The sequence below is a fragment of the Nannospalax galili genome, unplaced genomic scaffold, assembly GCF_000622305.1.
Source record: "Nannospalax galili isolate Female #2095 unplaced genomic scaffold, S.galili_v1.0 scaffold329, whole genome shotgun sequence".
NCBI lineage: Eukaryota > Metazoa > Chordata > Mammalia > Rodentia > Spalacidae > Nannospalax > Nannospalax galili.
This window is the reverse complement of record NW_008360321.1, coordinates 1988878-2006732: the sequence shown is the minus strand read 5'-3', so window position 1 is coordinate 2006732 and position 17855 is coordinate 1988878. Positions and strand designations below refer to the sequence as shown.

General features: G+C 37.0%; 1 pseudogene; it reads left to right on the top strand.

Annotated features, from left to right (window-relative positions):
- The first annotated feature begins 17096 nt into the window (after nucleotides 1–17096).
- The window catches only part of LOC103727385, a 1285-nt pseudogene continuing 526 nt past the window's right edge, over nucleotides 17097–17855 (top strand).

Here is a 17855-nt window from a genome sequence, read left to right as displayed (position 1 = left end):
AATTAAATAATGCCAAGTAAGAAGCAAAAATAATACTTGTGGAGTGAATTGCTTAAACAGCTGTGCCAAGTAAAAGGTGAACTTCTCAGATGCCTCTGGCTCTAGAATGTTCCACAGGGTTCTGTCACACATAAGTGACATTAGACGTACTATAAAAGTGGAATACAGATTCTTTCCATCACATAGAGAAAACCAGAAAAAGACACTCTAGATTAGCACTATATTTAAGGGTGAGAAGAAAGAAGAATTTGGGAATTTCTATTTCAAAGGGTTGATATATTACTTCCTTTTCTGTTGCTGTGATAAAACACCGTGACTGTGACCAAGGGAACTCATAGAAGGAAAAGTTTATTTGGCTTATGGTTCAAAGGGTTAAAATCCATAATGGTAGGGGAGGCATGGCATGGCAGGGCAGCAGAAAGCTCAGGGATCACATCTTTAAACAGGCACAGGAAGCAGAAGAGAATTGGAAATCTGGCAAGGCTTAAGAACTCTCAAAGCCTGCCCCCAGTGACATGCTTCCTCCAGCAAGACCATGCCTCGTAAAACCTCCCAAAACAGCATCACCAACTGGGGACAAAATGTAACCTATGGGAGTACATTCTCCTTCAAAACACCAAATTTGTTATATATTTTGTTGTCCAGAATAAATAAAATCAAATAAGCATAAACTTGGATACATGGATTATTTCCGTGCCCTGTTAAATATGTCATATTTCTGGGTCTCAGTGTCTTGACCTCTATAATGAAGAAGCTAAGGAAATAAGCCTTAAGAAGTCTTTTTACCTATCAAATTATGGATTCCAGGACATAGTGGGGCCCATTACTGTTTCTGATGGTCTGAAATGTTGCCTCTCATCTTGGACATAACTGTTACCTTAGAGTTCTTTGTCTGAAGTCCCACAAAATTAACTTTAGCTCTGTCTGTGGACCAATGCATATTCCTATGTAAGGGTTGTGGAGACAAGGATAATTTTTTTCCTCTCTCTCCTCTTTAAGGAGGAAAGCTCTCCCCAGTGCAATTTACTTCTGCTTGTATCTGATTTTTCCCAGAGTCGCCCATTACAGAAAAGAGAGAAGAGGAGGAAGAGAAGGAACATGGGAACTCTGAAGGACTCCAACCACAGTACTTACTGTCAAGTTGCTACTTTTTAAAGTTGGGCACTACAATGCTACAAGGCATATTATGTTTTTTTTATCAATGCTAATTGGCCATGACAGTGATAATGACTGAAGCCAGAGGATACCGAGAATGGTACACTTTCTATATGATAGTGGATATTGAATACTGTTCCTTTCTGTTTCACAGCTTTGTGATTACCATATTCAGCAAATCTAAGTTGAGGTTGTTAAGAAGATCATCTTCCAGTTTTTTCCCTTCAAGTAGCCCCTGCTGGGTTGATTTTGTTCTTTCAATTGCTCCCCTGGCACTTACCCATGTGGAGATGACTCTATAACACAGCTCATCCATTGAGATTCTGCTGTTGGAGTGCCCTGGGTGATGAAGAGTCCTTTGTGTGGAGCTCACCCAACCTCAACTAATTCAGTTCAGCAATTTTGTCAAAAGGAGAACAGTCAGTCTTAGGTGCACTTAGTCAGTCATGATGGTATTAGCAGTTTTGCCATGTTTTGGCTTTGCAGAAGAAATAATCACTATTTGCACTGCAGCCATATCGATAAGTCATGTGGTTTTTATGCTCCAGTTGTTTCATCCTTATATATTTGGCAAGACTTTAATTTTTTTAAATTTTATTTATTATTAGTATTTTATGTGTATGAGTGTATTGCCTGTATGTGTGTAAGTGCACCTGTGTTGTGCAATGCCTACGGAGGTCAGAGAGTCATCAGATTCTCTGGAATCTGGAGTTACAGGCAGTTATTAGCCACCATGTGGGTGCTAGGAATCAAACCCGGGTCCTCTGCAAGAGCAGCCAGTGCTCTTATCCACTGAGCCATCTCTCCAGCCCCACAGAACCTTTGTTTTTTTTTTTTTTTTTTGAAGAACCTCTAAATAAGAAGAGCCTCTGAGTCTTATTTCCAGTAAAACAAAAAAAACCTTTAAAGTGTATTCCCATATATTTTGCTTGTAGACACTGATTGCAGTTAAGAAACAAACAGTGCTCTTGATAAAAAATAAAATATTGCATATTTGCTCCCTCAATTTTTGAAAGTTTTAGTTTTTTCATAGCTTTTTAAAATTCGATTTTTTAGTTATAATTTTTATTTTTTTATGTGTATGAATATATTGCCTGCATGTATAAGCATTATCATACAATGCTCATGGAGGTCAGAAGATAGCATTAGATTCCCCTGGACCTGGACTTACAGACAGTTTTTAGCCACCATGTGGGTACTGGGAATTGAACCCAGGTCCTCTGCAAGAGCAGCCAGTGAGCTGAGCTATCTCTCCAGTTCCCACATTCAAATTCTTTATTCTTACCTGTATGAATTTGTCATTGTTCTTTGGTATGTGCATGAAGAAGCTAATAGCCTTTTAAGCTTGTATTCTGATTATCACGTTTTGGACATCTTTATTGGTACTTTTGACTCAGATTAATAGTTGAAAAACTTCCTAAAGGTAGACACCACAAATCACTTAGTTTATATTCTTAAGCATTTGGCACAGGTTTGTTAGAATGGATTGATGGATGGGAGAGTGGGTGAATTGCTGGATGGATAACTGAATGAAGAAGGAATTTAGGGATAATACCTTAATATTGTTCATAAACTATAATATAGCTAATAATCTGAAAAGGATTCTTCATAGATGTTATTAAGTTAAAAATGTACATTTGTTAAGGTTTACTTACCTTAAAGCTATGTCAAATTCTTTTCATGCATCAAACTTAGTCACCTTTATTCACCTCTCTGGAAAGCCCACAAGTCATGACGGGTCACGTTCTCATAGCCACCATGACTCTTGGCCTCTCCAACCACTGCAACCCAACTGTGAAGTCTGCACTTGCTATTGGAAGTGACAGTACTGAACTGCTTCTCTTAAAAGACCCTCTTTGTAAAAAAAAATACTAGTTTTCTTGAATATTCAGCCTCCCTTTGCTTAGTTTCTTTTCTTTCTTGTTTGGGATTCAACTATCATGTGTGATCTGTTATTTCTTGGTATCTTGGTGTCAGTTGTCCCATTATCTCATTCATGATATTTATAATTACTTTTCCATGGCCCTAGCTAGGCATCTCTTACCAGTTACTAAAGTAAAAGCTTTCTTCTACTGCATCATTCTTGAAAAACTGGCTATTTCTTACTTTCCTGGCTTTGCTTTTATTCTTGCCCCTCATCCCCTCCACATTATCTCTGGTGATGCCCCTCCCCAACTCCTCTGCCTTCATCCATTCTTCACTAGAGGATACATCTATTAATTTTATCCCACACATATCTGTCCCCAGTTTATCTCCTCAGTTCATACCATGGCAACTCATTTGCATCCAGGATTTCTGTTCCCCTCAACCATATTTAGAGTTCATAGCTGTTCTGTTCCTATCTGTAGCTTTAGTTTCTTGGACTTTTCCTGTAATTTGATATTTCAAAATTCAGATTAATTTAACCTTTGTTTTGTACCATTCTTCCATGTTCTTATAAATACATATAAATATGTATTTTACCTTTCTTCAGTCCTTCCTTCCTTTCTTCCTTTCTTTCTTTTCTTTCCTTATATGTGTGTACATGCTTACACACATATGAGTGCATGCCATAATGAATGTATAGAGATCAGAGGGCAATTTGTAGGAGTCCAAATTCTTTCATTTTGCCATGTGGGTTCTTGTGTACTGACCTCACTGAACTCAGGTAGTCAGGCTTGGCACCAAATGCCTTTACCCCTGAGTCATCTTTCTTTCTTTTTAAAAAAAATAAATTTAAAAAATATTTTATTATTTTATTTTTTATGTGTATTAGTGTATTGCCTGTGTGTATGTAAGTGCACCCATGTCATGTAATGACCACAGAGGTCTGAAGAAGGTGTCAGATACCCTGGAACTGAAGTCACAAAAATGTTGTTAGCTGCCATGTGGGTGCTAGGAATGGAACCCAGGTTCTGCAACAGTATTCAGTGCTCTTAACCACTGAGTCATCTCTCCAGCCCTGAAAGCCATCTTTCTTACCTGTTCCACATTCTTCTAATGGAGACACCTGAAACTCTGTTATTTCCATTTTCTTTCAACAGCTACATGTCTTTAAACATACTACTCATTTTGAATAAAATGCAATTCGTAACATTTAAATCACAAACTTATTTTAATTTTAAAAATGTAATTCAAACATTGTGTTTTCTAAAAATCAAACTAAACATCCAACCCTACCTTAGGAAATTCTAGTAATACGTGGTTTCTAGGAGGGGCTGAGACAGTCTCTTTCAAGTATAGGACTCTTGATGGGTTAACCAGGTTTCAGTGGATGGACCTACACTGAAGGATAATTGGGGACACAAATTAGACTCTAAAGCCTTTATTTTATACATATATATTACTTAAATATAATATTTTACAGTATGTATTAGATGCTATAGGCCTTATTATATATGATGATATATAATACTTATATATAATATATTATAATATGTAATAAAATACATTAATTTGATGAGGAGAAAGGGAGCAGAGGATAGGGTAGGGAAATCTAAAGATTTGCAAATTATATTGTATCAAAATTTCAAATATTCAATAAAATATGTACATGTAAAAAAAAAGAAGCAACCATAGCAATACGTATAGTATTAATAAAAATTCACCATTTTCTTCCTTTGATGACATGAAGCTACAAACAAATAACTATGATACAATAGTAGGCTGTATGTCCTTTTACCCAACTGTGTCATAATGAAGGCTGTGTTGTTTCCCTGTGCTTTTCTTCATAGTTTATGAGGTTCATAGTTGACACTTTATAAACACTTGCTACATAAACCGGAAAATCTTGGTTTCAGTCAAAACTAACTCCTAATTGTTTGTTTTCCCTCCAACTTCAATAAATTCAAGACCATACACAATAAAACAGTACAAGTTACCTGTTCCATTGCTGACAAAGTCATCTAAAAGAATTTAGCCACGTCTCACTCCCACCACTGTGAGCTTATCCAGTGAGGTCCAGGTGAATAGGCTGAACTGGAGAGATCAGAATTTCATTTCCTGTTCTCCTCATGGATGAGATGAGCCCGACACAGTAAAGAAAGGTGAATCAGAATAGTTAAGTAAAACCAATTGTGTGGGGGTGCCCACTGGAAATACAAACCAACCAGACTGGATTCTTTCTCCTGAAGGAGAAATGAATTATGGGAGTAGATTAGGATGAGCAATTTGTCATAGACTGTCTACATGCTCCTCATCTTTGTATTCAAAGTCCCATGTTCTGCAACAACCTTAATCTAGGTGAACTGGGACAGGTGGTCACCCCAAAGTAAAAACAAAGGTGTATTTTCTCAGCACTTGTGACAGAAGAGAAGAATCTGTGATCTCCAAGAATTATGCTTCTTGTTGCTCCAACCATGAGTTGTTCTACTTTGTCCAAATTAAATATAAAATAGATGATATTCTTAAATCCTTCTCAGTTTAGCCTATCCATGTTTTAAAACTTATGACCTGTAATATCCCTTAAGAACTTGCCATTGGCCAGTATCATTTTAAAATACAATGAAGAGAGTAACGTGAAAGAGACAAAGTCCAACATGGTTGACATCAGTCTCTGAGATGATACAAAAGACTGCTTGTATTGTGATCTAGAGTTATTGACTTACATCTAATGAGAAGAATAAGGCAGATGGTGAGATTCTGTTGTAAAATGAAAATGACTTCTGTTTTGAGTGTTCTTTGTGATTGTTATCCCTTAGAACAGTTAGTTGTCCTATCACAAGGCAATCCTGAGGATAAGGCCACCTGTTAAGGGGCAGAAATATGTGGATAATTCCTTGAGTGAGCTCAGAGCGGAGTAATCTCCAGATTTTTGTTGCTGTTGGTTTTTGACAAGGTCCCCCTAGTCCCAGCCTGCCTGGAAGTCACTATGTAGACCCGGCTGGCCTCTATGTCACAGAGATCCACTTGCCTCTGCCTCCCGAGGACTGGGATTAAAGATGCACACCACCATGCCCGGTGGTCTCCCCCATTTTTTAAGTTGAGCTTTCAAATAAAATAGAAGTTCTGGTTGGTAGCATACCTTCAGTTCATGAGATACTTTTGAACAGAAGTACCCAGCTGAGTCACGTCTTAGTTTCTAATCCTCAGAAACTGTGAAGTAATACAATTTCATTTTGTTAAATCACTAAGTTTTGGGGAATTTTTTTAAATATAGAAATATATCGTGACTACACATGTACCTGTGCTTTTTTTTGTCTACTCCTCTTTGCTGGTGGTTTTCATAATGCAGTGCTTAAATATAACAGAAACATAAAAACATACACGGATGAATGGAGGAATGATGCATAAATGAAGGATATGGTTCTTCTTCTTAGAGAGATTCCACTGTTTCTAGAATTAAGATTGTAAAGCTTTTGAGGCTTTCATTTTTTGTACTGCCTATGACAGAGTCATGTACATATAAAGAATGAACTATTTTTGATAGAATTTTGTGTCATAATTTTTAATGCATAAAACCTGTGAAACTACCACTATGTGAATTATAATGCAGAGTTAAAGCTCATTTGGGCAAACCCCAAGTTTATATGAATAACTATAATGAAGACCAGTGAATTGATCTCAAGCCAACTTATAACCTCATAATGTTTATTTCATTATTTCTCCTTTTTTGATGTTCATTACATCAGTCACATCTTTTATCACTTGTTTAATTAGAGAATGGGCATGGGAATAGGCAGAAAATTTTGTGACTCTCCTACCTATAATTAGAGCCATGAGTTGGAAAGACTGTCTGTTTAACTGATTCAATTCCAAATGAATAGGGGCAGAAACGTGAAATAGCATAAGTCCAGAGTTAGGAGGCCTTGGTTTCTGCCTTGGTTCTGTTCCTAGTTCATCATGTGAATGTGGAAAATTCAAGTCTTCTCTTTGTGACAATATTCTTATGACTAAAATGAATGGGCTGGACTAATAGTCTGTAAGTTCCTTTCTAGAGAAGCAAATCAGTCTTCAGTGGTTGCCTGGCATGAAAACAGTAGTATAATAACTCTTGCAACAGATACCTCAAAGTGACTACACATTTGTTCAGCATAGACTGTTGAATGATTTGAATTAAAAGAAATTAATAATATGAAAGTTGCATTTAAACTGTGACAGAAAAGAAAGTTCAGGGAAATCAAAGTGAGCCCAGAAAACAGGGTTCTGAGGGTAAATGAATGTATGCTTGGGGATCATAGGTCCTGAAAAAGCTGACATTATTGACTCTAGTGCAGAAGCCATTTGGGGATATGGAACACAGGGCAAAATTCACTAAGTCAGCAGAGAACTAATATTTATCTTTTATTAGACATGAGCATTTCCAGAGAGAAGGAACATCTCCTCTGGGACAAGGAAAGTTTCCTGTTCATTCCTGTGGAATGAGAGACTTTCATAAAACTTTCTTTGTATTCTAAGTTCCTGTTTCAGGGCACCATTATGAAGCATCTAGAATGTAATAGACATACTCTAAAAACTAACCCAATACACCCTCCCCAGCATAAAAGTATCTACACAGGGGGGCTCTTGAAGGGATCTTATTGGAGACTAACACTATAGACTCACAATGGACGTGTTCTGCAGCATCTCCAAGTTTCCAATTTCTTCACAGAGGACTGTTCCAAGAACTACTTGGGGGTAAATAAATATAGTTAACATAGCGTCTGAATTAGAATATAAATTCAATATGTTTAATATGTTTTAGTTTTGTTTTCTTTTTTCTTCCCCTTCATTTTCTGTCACCTTTTCTCTATTATAATGTACCTGTGAAGCAAAGTATCATGAAATGACATAATCCTAAGAGCATCAAAGCCTGAAGTGGAATTGGAAGGCAGCAGATGTGTGAATCACTTGTGAGTTACCTTACCTGATAATATCTGGATGCATTATACACGATTACACTGAATTTTTCTTAGGCTTTAAACTCTTAATAATTAAAAGCATACCTTTAGCATGTGTTAATTTGGTAGTCTACACTGTCCTCTCTTTGAAGATGACTCATTAATACTAGCTAATGATGATGTAAGTTGTTTTAGTTTTATGAGTACCATGACATCACTGAAATCAATGCAGGAGAAAGTGTTTTGGTTTTATGATTTAATTCTTCTCAGAGCTGTTCACTGATCAAATTATTTTCTTAATGTTCGTCATAGTGGGATAGGCAAAGAAAGATGCTGAGAGTGAGTAAGAAAGGAATAAAGCGGACTAAGCATTCACAAATGAGATTTCTTTGAGTAAGTAAATTTTCCATTCAATATAGCTTTAAAAAATATTTATCATGTTCTTCATGATGGAAAAATGTTGGAAAGTTTATCTACCATTTTATCATTTATAAATAAACAAAAGGCAAGTTTTGGTCAACATTCACAAATTTAGATATGATGCCAAATATTTCCTTCCTTTCCATCTTTAACTGACTCTTTTAAAAATATATTTTTAGTGAGCTTTTGTACTTTTCATACAACAGTTCTTAATGAAATTTAGGCCCCCTGCCCATCAATGCCCCCTTCCATGCATTCCTCTATACATATTAAGTCCCAACCTTTCAAGCATTTGTACTCAGAAATCCTTTGGTGCAATTTCATTCACTGGAGTCTAGTCAGCCTATCTCGAGATCATAAGGAAAGTCTACTCTCTCTTACCCAGCAGTAATCAGTCTCCAAAAGTTCTCGGGCTAGGGCCAGCCCACCACCCATTTCCCTGGCTCCCCTCTGGGCCCTTATTTTAACTGACTCTTGACCCCTGGTCATATGCCTTGGATTAATTTGTCAAGTTTCAACTATAATCTTTGTGGTACTGGTTCTTGAAAATTTGATTGGGGGTGAAACTAGAGAAGACAAACTATAAGAAACTTAAAAAAATTTTTTGCTTTATTTTTATTGTGTGTGTGTGTGTGTGTGTGTGTGTGTGTTGTGTGCATGTATGTAAACGCACCCATTCTGTGCAATGCTGGCAAAAGACAAAAGAGGGTGCCAGATTCCCTGGAACTGGAGTTATGGACAGTTGTTAGCTTCCGTGTGGGTACTAGGATTTGAACTTGGGTCTTCTGCAAGAACAGTCACTAAGCCATCTTTCCAGCCACTATTTATTCTTTTTTATAGGCAGTGTTTCATTCCTTTGTGTGTATATTCTACATGTTTTTAATCCATTAATCATTTTTATGCTTTATGTGATCATATTTTTATTTAGCTATTTTGAATCAGCACACAGTGTAATAGGTGTCATTATGTCGACTTCACGCACAATCCAGTTTTCTTGATCCCTGTCCCCACCATTCTCTTCCCGTTTGATGCTCCCTCCACCCTTCTAGTGCCTTCATGCCACGTGTTCTTTATTATTCCAGATACTAAACCCTTCTCTGAAGTAGAGCTGACAAAGACTGTCTCCCATTCTGTAGACTGTCTGTTCATTCTTTTGATAGCTTCCCTTGCTGTAGAGAAACTCTTTAATTTCATGTAATTCCATTTGTCAAGTCTTGGGTTCTCTCCTATGCCACTGGAGCCCTATTCAGAAAGTTCTTGCCCAAGTCTGTATCTTGAATATTTTGCCTATGTTTTCTGCTAAGAATTTTAGCATGTCACATTTTAAATTAAGGTCTTGGATCCATTTTGAAATAATTTCGTGCAGGGAAAGAGATATGGATCTAATTTCATTCTCTGCAGATCCAGTTTGGCCAATACCACTATTCAGGCTGCCTTATTTCCGGTGTATATTTTGACACTTTTGTCAACTATTACATGGCTAGAGCTGTGTAGATTTAATTCTATCTTTTCTACTGGTCCTCATGTCTGCTTTTGTGCCTCTGTCAGGCTGTCTTTGTCACTAGGACTCTGTAGTATAGTTTGAGGTCAAGTATTGTGATACCTCCATTAGTGTTCATTGTTTTTACTAACCACTATCTTTTGTATTTCCTGAAAAATGTTAAAATTTATTTTCTGATTCTCTGAAGAATGACATTTGGAATTGTGGTTGAGATTGCATTGAATCTATAGATTATTTTTGGTACTATAGCCATTTTTACAATACTAACTCTGCCAAATAGAAGCATTGAAGATCTTTCCTAAGGTTCTCTTCAATTGCTTTTTTCAGTGTCTTAAAGTTTTTGTCATAGAGTTCTTCCACTTTAGGTTTATTTCTAAGAACCCTTTTTGAAGATACTGTGAGTAGCATATCTTTCAAAATTTCTTCCTAAGTAATCTTGTCATTGCTGCATAGAAGACACTGATCTTTTATGTTGATTTTGAACCTTGCAAATTGATTGAATGAGTTCATCAGATCTAAAAGTTTCCTGATGGTGTCTCTAGAGACTTTTAAGTATAGAATCATATTGTCTGTAAGTAGGGGTAATTTGGCTTCTTCCTTTTCTATTTTTATATCTACTTTTTTTTCTTTTGGTCTTTTTGAGACAGGGTCTCTCTGTAGCCCCAGCTGTCCTGGAACTTACTATGTAGACAAGGCTGGCCTCGAACTCACAAAGATCCACCTGCCTCTGCCTCCTAAGTACTGGGATTACAGGTGTGTGCCACCACGATAACTTTCATTTATCTTCTTGTAACTGTGACTTTAAGCCCTAAACTGAGTAAGAGTAGAAAAAGCAGGCATCCTTGTCTCATTACATATTTGAAAGGAAATGCTAGTTTTTCCACTTGCTATAATGTTAGCTACAGATGTAACTTATATAGCTTTTTACTATATTGGGGTATATTGTATCTATCCCTGATTTCTTCAGATTTTTTTTTTGAACATTTGAGACAGCATGTCTCTACAGCCCTCGCAAGACTGGAACTCACTATGTAGACCAGACTGGCTGTGACCCCACAAAGATCTTCCTGCCTCTGCCTCCTGAGTATTGGGGCTAAAAGTGTATGCCATCATGCCCAGTTTTCCTCAAACTTTTATCCTATAGGCATATTGAACTTTGTCAAATGCCTTTTCTGCAGCTGGCAGATTTATGTCTTTAATTCTAATTTTATTTATTTATTTATTATTTATTTAGCTATTACTGGAGATTGAACCTAGGACCTCATGCATGCTGGTCAAGCACTCTGCTACTGAGCCGCATCCCCTATGCAGCAGCATTTTTTATTTTGGTCTTTTTGAAACAGGATCTGGAACTCACTATGCAGACCAGGTCAGCCTTGAATGCAAAGAAATCCTCCTGCCTTTACCTTCTGAGTGCTGGGACTAAAGGGGTATGCCACCAAGCCCGGTTATGTATTTATTTTTAAAATAAAGAAATTCTAATACAAGCTTAAGTGTGAGAGTTAAGAGAAAGAGAGAGACACTCAGAAGAATGCAAGACAAACTTGAGAACATGGGTGGGAGCTTCTCAAAGAGTCATCCTTAAGTCTTTTTATAGGTTATATTGCAGTAATTGCCTATATTGACTAAATCTTGTATCCTTGGAATGAAACCAGCTTAGTGATTATTCCAGTGTGGCCCTGAATTCAACTTGCAAGCATTTTTTGAGAATTTTTGTACCGATGTTCATCAGTAAACCTGTTCTGTGGTTTTCTTTTAGTATGTCTTTATCCAGGTTTGGCATGGGGTAACACTGCTTTCATAGAGCGAATTTGCTCTTGTTCCTCTTTTTCTATTTTGTGCAGGAGTTTGAGAAGCATTGGCATTTGATCCTCCTCAGAAATTTAGTTGAATTCAGCAGTGAATCCTTCTAGTCTTGGGCTTTTTTGTATGAGCAGATTTAATTTAATTATTGCTTCAGTAACATCACTTGTTATGAGTCTTTTAAAATTGTTTATATCATCTGGATTTAATTTTGGTAGATAATATGAGTTTAGAAATCTATCCATTTCTTCTGTTTTCCAGTTTTTGGGAGAAATTTTTTTCAAAGTATCCCTAATGATCTTCTGGATTTCATTGGAGTCTATTAAAACAACTCCCTTTTTATCTTTAATTTTATTAATTTGGATCTTCTGTCTTTCCTTTTGATAGTTTAACTAGAGGTTGGTCAATCTTGTTAATCTTTTCAGAAAACCATCTCCTTGCTGTTTGATTCTACGTATTGTTCTTATTGTCTCAAATCATTACTTTCTGCCCCAATCCTTGTTAGTTCTTTTTTGTTTTGACACAGAATCTCCCAAATCCCTAGTGGTCTGAAACTCAGTATGTAGGCCAGGCTGGCTCCAATTTCACAGAAATCTATCTGCCTCCCAAGTGCTGGGGTCAAAGGAATGTGTCACCACACCTGACTTCCCATATTAATTCTTGTTGTATGTTATATTTTGTTTGTTTCTTCTTGTTTTTTTTTCAATCTTGAATTTTAGCATTAGGTTACATATTTGCAATATTTCTGATTTTTTTTCAACTTTCATTTTAGAACTGCTTTGGATGGGTCTCATAATTTCTAGTAGGTGGTGTTCTCAGTTTTTTTAATCTAGGAATTTAAAATTTTCTCCCTGACTTTAATGACTCAGTGTCCATTTAACAGTATATTGTTTATTGAGCCAGTCAGAGGATAGTATACAACCACCAACGGGGAAAACCAATCAATGGTACTTCCTGGCTGTGAAGCCTAATAAACAACAATGATTGGCTTAGCAAATGATCATAATTGGTGCAATGGTGGCACTTCCGCCTTGTGGGTAATCAACAGCTGTCTAATTGAAATTAAGATCCACTCAATTGAAGGAAATGCATGTACAGTACTGGAAACATAGTCAAATTATATGGCTGGAGCGGTCATAAGATCTTAGAGAAAAATCTAATTTTGTCATATCCCTAGACCAATGTAATTTACTTTATTCTAATATGTATCTTCAAATTTACAGACAAGAGTACCTTTCACCCCCCTCCCCTCAGAGGAGCTACTTTCTGCAACAGATGGAGACTATTACAGAGTTTCAGAGCTGGTTAAATGTAGACAATAAGTGTCTGTGACACTTGAGCCTAAGTAACACATCTTTAGTGCATCCTCTACACATAGGATGAATGCATCTCTCAACTCTCACCAGAGAAGTTTCTTTATGAAGCCAGCAGATGATGATTAGTATAGAAACCCACAATTGGTCAATGTACAGAGAGCAAAAGGCAACAAAGTGCTTATCCATGAATAGGTCGCCTATTTCAAAACTCTGCCTCTCAAGGTTCAGGGACCACTGTGAAGAGGAGATGGAAAGCATCTAAGTGCCAGAGGTGGTAGATGACCACAGGAAATAGTCTTCCAGACAGCTGGTCAGTTACTCATATGAACTCATAGCAATGATGATAGCATTCATAACTCTTATGCAAGCTCAGACCAGACAAAATCCCAGCCTACACCTGGGGAAGTGGGTAAGAAATCCCAACCCAATCTAAGAATCTTTTAATAATTGATGGCTACTGAGAGGAGGAAAGACAAGGACGGGACTCTTGGTGAGCCAAGTGGGTGGACCCACCATACGAGAGTACATTAAATTGCACAGGGTACAGTGCATATAAGGGAGGGTATTTAGATACCACCAAGCTATATTGCATGAAAATTGCAAAAACTCAATAAAAATAAAATAAAATAAAAAATTTAAAGGTGTATTGTTCAGTCAACAAGTATGTGTGTGGTTTCTGAGGTTTTTCTTGCTATTATATTTCCCTGTAGATATCTGTTAAATCCAGTTGATCTATGGTATAGCTTAGCACTGGAGTTTCTTTGCTGATTATTGTTTTGGAAGACCTATTTATACATGGGAGGAAGAGATGCAGGCTCCCACTAATGCTATGTCAGGACCTACGTGACTTTTTATGTCATCTGGTGTTAGTTTTATGAAATTGAGTACTGTGAGATTCAGGGCATAAATATTCACAATTATATTTTCTTGATGAATTGTTACCTTCATCAGTATGCAATATCCCGGTCTCTTCTGACTGGTTTTGGCTTCATATCTACTTTGTCATATGCTAAATCATGATACCAACTTGTTTATAGCTTCCAAGTGCTTGGTGGTTGATTTCCATTCCCTGACCCTCCATTTTTGGATATCTTTATGATGTAAGTAAATGGGTTCTTGACACTAACAGATTTTGTTTTTAATCATTCAGTATGCATCTCCTAGTCCATTTGCATTTAAGTTTATTGCTGGGAAGGGTGTGTTATTTCTTCCAATTGTGTTGGTTGACATTATGATTGGTTGGGTCATTGGTAGTTATCCTTTACTTAGCCTGTTAGTATTACAAGTTTGCTTGTTTACTGTGTGGGGCGTGAATGATTCCACTGTGTCTCTCTTTCTCTCATGAATCATATTTGTTCCTGTGTTTTTATGGATGAGGCTGTTTTCCTTCTTTCTCTATTTGGAGTATTAGTTTAAGCATTTTCTGCAGTGATTGCTTGAGTTCCATGAGTTGCTATAACTTGTATTTGTCTTAAAATGTTCTCAATTTTTCCATAATTTCTAAGCGATAACTTTTCTGGGTATAGCAATCTTAGATGACAGTTGTTTACTTTTATGGATTGAAATATATCATTCCATGCTTCTCTGTCTTTTAGGATTGCTGGGTAAAGACCTAATGTTATTTTTATGTTTCTGCTCTTGCATGTAAGTTGGTAATTTCCCCTCATTGATATAAGTATTGTTTCTTTGCTTTGTAATTTTGACATTTCAGCTGTGATATGTCATGGAAAAGTTGCTCTCCAGCTATGTCTGTTTAGAGTTTATACTTTGTTTTTGGATATTGATTACTTTCTCTAGGCTTGGGAAGTTTTCTTGTACAATTTTGTTGAATAAATTGTATGTATCTGTTGACCTTGTGTCAGCTCCTTCTATCTCACTGATATGTAGATATGGGCTCTTCAGTTTCTTAGGAGTTTTGGTCATGTTCATTCTTTTCTTTTCATATATTTGAATGTATTATTATCTCAATTTTATTCTCTGCCTATGAAATTCATTCTTCTGCTTGGTCTTTACTCTTGCTGTTGTTTTCTGCTGTTTTTTTAAAAAATTGATTGATATGTCATTTTCAGAATTTCCGTTTGATTCTTTTTCAATATCTCAACTTCCTTCTCAAAACTCTTCTATGTTCTAACTTTTCTCCTCCAAGTTATTTTTTTCATGAACTTTGGAAACTTCCTTGTGTATATCCTGAGGTGACTTCCTGATTTTGTCCATCTCCTTATTTGTGTTCTCTATATGGTAATTGATCTCCTTAAAAAGAGCTTAAACTATCTCTTGGGCATTTTCCTATCTTAGTTTCTTGGGTTTCAATTATTGGGGAGTTGTAGGTGATGGATGTGTCAAGGTGGCTCGTTGTGTTTGCACTTTGTGTTTCTTTGTGGTGTTTCACCCGTCTGTTTGGGTGGATCCAGTTTTAATTTTTCCCCTGCTATTCTTTTGATTTTTTTGTTTTGTTTTATGTGAGCCCTACCAGAGGCTGTCTTCACTAGGAGTTATGTTTCCTGCTGCTGTTTATTGAGGGAGATGGCTTCAGTTCCCACTAATGATTTACTAGCATTGACTTGTAGTAGACCTTATACATATTACTTGTGTCCCTGATAAGATTCAGAGACAGTAGTGTTAGGGTGCTGGTTGGGGAAAATATAGTTTATAGGATTTTTTAAAATGGCTAAGAGTATCCATATTTAGTAGTGAAATAATGGCGTAGAGGTAGATTGGGCAATGAGGGGTAAAGCATGAGTGAAAAGGAAAGTATATGAGTTGGAGTAATGAGAAGCAGTAGGTAGACCATTGTAGACATCAAAATGTAGAAAAGAAGATGACTTTTGAAGGTGTAGAAAGGGAATGGACAGTCATGAAAGACTTCCCTGGTGAGATAGAACTTAAATCCCAGTAGGCTAGAGACATGGTTCATTGACTTAGAGCACTTGATACTCTTGCAAATGATATGAGTTGGGTTTCCAACACCCATATGGTGGCTCACAATCATCCGTATCTCCAGTTCTAGGGGATCTGATGCTCTCTTCTGATCTCAGCAGATGATATGCTTACATATAAGCAGTGCAAACACTCATACACATAAAAGCTCCTCCCTGAAGACTCTCTTAGTATTAGAAGATACTATGCAAGCTGCCAAGGGAGAAAACCAGTCAACGGGTCCTACCCATCTGTAAAGCCTATGAACCACAGCAACGGCCAGTATCTCTACTGGTTAAATAGCGACATTTTTATTTGGGGGATATCCAAGAACAATGTAATTGGACTTAAGGTTCATTCAGAGTGAGGGAATTCACACATAGTCATGTGAACATAGCTAAGCACACATGGCCACAGAAGCCATAGACCCTAGAGAAAAACCTACTTCTGTCACTTTTCTAGACCAAAGTAATTTTCTACTATAGTCTAAAGACATATCCTTATATTCAAAGACAAGTGTACCTCTTACCACCCATCAAAGAATCTTCTTTTTGCAGCAGATGCATACTATTAAAAAGTTCTGCAACTGGTCAAAATTCAGAGACTAAGTGACTGTGAGGTGCCCAGTCTTAAGTGACACAGGTACAATGCAAACTACACCTAAGGCTTGGGGAGCATTGTGGAAGAGGGGACAAAAATGTTGTAGGAGCTGGAAGGACAAGACACCTGCTGCTACTTAATGCATACTAGATATGATAGGGAAGCTACATCAATGAAATCGCCACAGTATGGTAGCCTAACAAGATCTGTATAATGACAAAACCAGTTGACATGCTAAGGTGGGTGGAAGAAATTTCACAAGGTCCCACTTCAAGATGAAAACTACATGTAATCAATGGATGCTGAGAGAGGGATAATCAGTTTTATCCAGAGACTAGTTCCCTGAGAGGTTATCTAATGTCAAATGGGCAGCCCTAAACACATGTACACATGAGTACCACTAAATGGACTAAGTGCATTCTATATATGTATATTCATAAATGTATGTATATGTATGTAAGAGTACTAATCAAAGAAGAGAATAGGAAATAGTGAGGGAGTAGGGAGCATTGGAGTTGTTGGAGGGGGACTGAGAAGGGCAAAAATAAAGCAAATAAATACAACACTTGTGTATGAAATTCCCAAAAAAAAATCATCTTCACTGAGAGATGTAACAATCCCATTCTGTCACGTTACTGGTTAATGGACCAAATAAGCTCACACTGAATCAAATCAAGGATGCAATGAGATGGCTTGAGAGCTGTCAAAAATGCCATTGATATCCAAAGGAATATTGACAACTGATTGCTGCTAGGTGAGGACCTTCCTAAAACAAAGACCTCTAGACAGGCTGAATAGATTCACCTGATGCACAAGTACTGGATAATGGCTGGGGTGCCGATAACACAGCAGACAGTAGCAGGGAAGACAGAATAAAAGGGCTCTAGTGGCGGGGAGACTATGGGAGGGTGCCATCTGGGAAGTGGGTATATGGATGAATAAGATTGTTTGGGATGTTCTGTGTGATGTACACACACAAAAAATCAACAAATTTAAAAAATGAGTTATATTTGAGGAGCAAGCACAAAATTTAAGTCATGTTAAGTAGTAGAGGTGATAAACATTACCACTGAATCTACCCGATGACTTTATATCCATACACTGGTGCCAAGGAACTGAGTGCAACCGACCATGACTAGCAATAATCAGATACATACAGATTAGAGACACATGCACCAACATCTAAGAGTTATTAGCAAAAAAAAAAATGAATCTTTATGTAAGAAACAGTATATTTTAAAATGAAATGGAGATCTTTTTTAAAGGTTAAAAACTCATTCAATTTTAGGCATGGTGGCGCACGCCTGTAGTCCCAGCACTTGGGAGGCAGAGACAGGCAGATCTCTG